Genomic DNA, 3,736 nt, shown 5'->3' with positions numbered 1-3,736 from the left:
TCCTAGAGTAAATGTCTTGCACACCTCATGCTTTAAATATTTGGAATATGAAAACTGAGCAAAATAACCTTTGGACTAGGTCTAAATCAATATTGTGTCCCCAAGAACTGTTTGCAAAGATAACAGGAAAGCAGATATTATGACTGCTGATTCATGACTACTAAACTGAAAATTAAAAACATTGTTTAGAATTAGTGTCACTATGTTACTTTATCTGCATCAACAAAAATGCTTTTGCCTGGCCTGGTAGCTCAGGGTTAGAGCATTATTCATTATGCCTAAGTTTTGGGTTGGATCCCCTAGTCAGGACACATACAAGAATCAACCAATGAATGCATAAATAGTGGGGAAAACAAATCATTGTTTATCTATCTATTTAGCATCTATCTATCTACACCTCTCCCCCCCCCTCTAAAAACAATAAAAAAGTTTTAATGTAGGATGCAAGTTATTTTTTAATTGCCTTTCTTCTATTGATGTAATTGTTCTTTCCCTTTCTCATAAATACCCCTTTCTTTTGTCTCCTAATTGGAATATTATTTGTGCTTCTGCCTGAATCAGTGCTTCCCAAACAGCATTTATTAAAAATCTCAAATAAATACTTGTTGCCTCTCATTTTAACTTTTTATGTTTAGGTTAATACCAGCTTCACCACAATTCTTGAGCAAGCTAAAGTTGCTCCTACCCTGTACCCTGCATCTGCTGTTTCCGTTTCTGGCATGCTCTAGTCCTGGAGCTCAGCTGGCTGACCTCCACAACCTTCCTTCTCACAACTCTCTGCTCAGATGTTACTTTGGTCCCCCACCTACTTAAATCAAACAGTATGCCACTGTCTTCCACCACCTCTCTTCTGTTTTATGTTTTGCACAGCACCATTGCCACCTGACACAGAGGCATTGGTTTGTTATTAGTCTCTGCACTCTGCAAAATCTTCAACATTAGTTTCCTGCTGTGGCCTGGAAACTTACACTGTCCAAACACAAGGGGCTGTGCAATAATCACTGCGGAGGGAATGGCTGAGAGAAGTTCCAAAAGAAGGATTTCACATAGAGCCAGGTGCAAGACCATGAGGATGTGGCCAAGGGAGTGAGGTTGAAGTGGAGCAAAGAGGAATATTTGAGAGATATCCAGGGGAAAAGGCCTATACAGTAAAGAGATGAGCTGCAGTGGGTGTAGTTTCAACATCCAGGTCTCTGACTTACACAGTCAGATAGAAGATGGTACCATTTCATCCAGAGGGTCACCAGTAGAGAAACAGGCTGAAGGGGAAGGCTAGGAGTTGGACATTGGGTAGGAAGTGCAGTTATATGGATGCAGGAAGATGACTTTCTATGGTCACCCCGAGATCTTTCTGTTCAGAACCAGGGGCGTGAGGATACATTGCTAGCAGAGGAGGCACATGGTGGAGTGATGCCCAAGACTTTGGTGGCATCCTCTCTGCCCAGTGTCAAGCAGCAGATGGCAGCAAAAGATGGAGAGGGCTAACTACAGACACTCTTCACACTTGATAATCACCTGACCTGCAGATTACTGAACTCAGAGTATATGAGGCAAACTCTAAGAATCTGATGTTGATATCTCCCCTGGTAACTGACTGACCCAATGATAAGACTGTCCTTTAATACAGCTTTTCTTTCTTTAAATATGAGGGAGGGGATGTCTGACAGAAACCAAGTAAAATCTGTTCTGCCCATTACAATGTAATGGCATGAGCAGTGTGATGGTTTTTAGAAAGTGACATAAAAGTAAGGAGGACAAGTTTCCCCAGATGTCAAGACAGCCTAATGGAGGCATTGACATCTGGCTGTTCAGGAGTTCTAGGAGCTTCTAGAAAATTCAGCACAGTGGATATCCTTTCACTTAGTGCTAGGGATTTGTTACTCTAGAGCAGGGGTGTCAAACTCATTTTCACCAGGGGCCACATCAGCTCATGGTTGCCTTCAAAGAGCCTATTGTAATTTTAGGACTATATAAATGTAACTACTTCTTAACAGTTAAGTGAAAGCTCAGTGCTGCTGCCAGGTAGAAACAAGGTGCTGGCCAGATAAGGCCCATGGGCCTTGTGTTTGCCACCTGTGCTCTAGATGTAGAATCAGATTTAAAATAAAAGAAAAGCATTGGTTCACAAAACAGGCTTTGGAGAGAGGTAAATGGACAGAGTAGAGACACAGCCCATGTGAAAGATTAAACACAGAAGGAATCACAGATCAACCCCTGATGAAGCCAAGGGTTCTGTAACTAGGGACTTGCATACAGTATAAAACAACTGAGAGGACTTCTCAAGAGGGAGGAGAAAGAGAGAAACTCAAAAAAGCTTTACAATTTCAGAGATTGAATTCTTCCCATAGACCACAAAAAAGAGACCAATTACAGGAAAATTTCACTTTAAATGGCTACTCTGGTTGAATATTACCACTGTTGACTATGACTAATTCTGTTTTAGTATGTGTAGTTAAATTCTCTGCTTTTATACACAAGAATATCTTCTGCAATGAACTGTGATTTGAAGCTGTGTAATTTGTGTAAATGGGTTGTAAATTAACCAAGCTTTAAAAATTGACTTTGAGGGTCTCAAGGTCTTGGAAATGGCTGTGGGCTTGGAAAAAGGAACCTTCCAAGAAGGTGATCAAAGATGCTTAAATGACACAAAGATCCTCTAAATTTATTTTGAAGGAGGCATTTTTAAAATCTATGTGTGAAACTGCTGGTCAGGATGGTGGCATAGGCAAACATGATTTGCCTCTTCACAAAACCACATTAAAATTACAACTAAAATATAGCACAACCATCACTCAGAACCATCAGAAATTGGGTTGAATGGAAATCTGACAACTACAGAATTAAGTAACCACATCCAGACTTCCAGCCAAGATGGAGGTGTAGGTACACACACTGTGCCTCCTTGCACAACCAAAAGAAGAAAAACAACAATTTAAAAACAAAAAATAACCAGAACTGAAAGAAAATCAAACTGTATGGAAATCTGACAACCAAGGAGTTAGAGAAGACACATTCGTCCAGATCAGTAGGAGGGGCAGAGTTGGGCAGCCAGGGAGAGAGGACCCATGGCAAGGAGGTGGCTAGTAGACCTAACAAGGTGGCAGATTGTGGAACAGGGTGCACAAGGGTGCAGCTGGTTGGCAAGGCAGTGGCTGGTGGACTGGGAGGTCCCACATTTGTGCACAAATAAACCAGGCAAAACTGGGTAGCAGGACAACCCGTACAACCCAGGGTCCTAAGAGCAGGGAAATAAAGCCTCAAACCACTGATTGAAAACACCTGTGGGGGGGTGAGGTGCTGGGAGAGACTCCCAGCCTCACAGGAGATTTTATTGGAGAGACCCACAGGGTCCTAGAATGTACACCAGCCAACTTACATGGGATTGAGAACCAGAAGGGCCCAATTTGCTTGTGGGAAGCAGGGGAAGTGACTGAAATTTGGCAGAGAGCAGAGCAAGTGCCATTGTTCCCTCTTGGACTCTGCCCCCACATACAGCATCACAGCCCAGCAACTGGGTTGACCCACCCAGCTGAACACCTAGGGCTCCGTCCCTTACTACATAACAGGTGTGACAAGACAAAAAACGGCCCAAACAGAAGAACAGATCAAAGCCAACAGATACAACTAAGCAATGAACAGATAGCCAACCTGTCAGATAGACAGTTCAAAACACTGGTAATCAGAATGCTCACATGATTGATTGAATTTGGTCACAAATTAGATGAAAAAATAAAGG

The sequence above is a fragment of the Artibeus jamaicensis genome, unplaced genomic scaffold (assembly GCF_021234435.1).
Source record: "Artibeus jamaicensis isolate MK-2021 breed Jamaican fruit bat unplaced genomic scaffold, CSHL_Jam_final contig_511, whole genome shotgun sequence".
NCBI classification, from domain to species: Eukaryota; Metazoa; Chordata; class Mammalia; order Chiroptera; family Phyllostomidae; genus Artibeus; species Artibeus jamaicensis.
The sequence above is the reverse complement of the archived record's forward strand: the minus strand, read 5'-3'. Positions refer to the sequence as shown.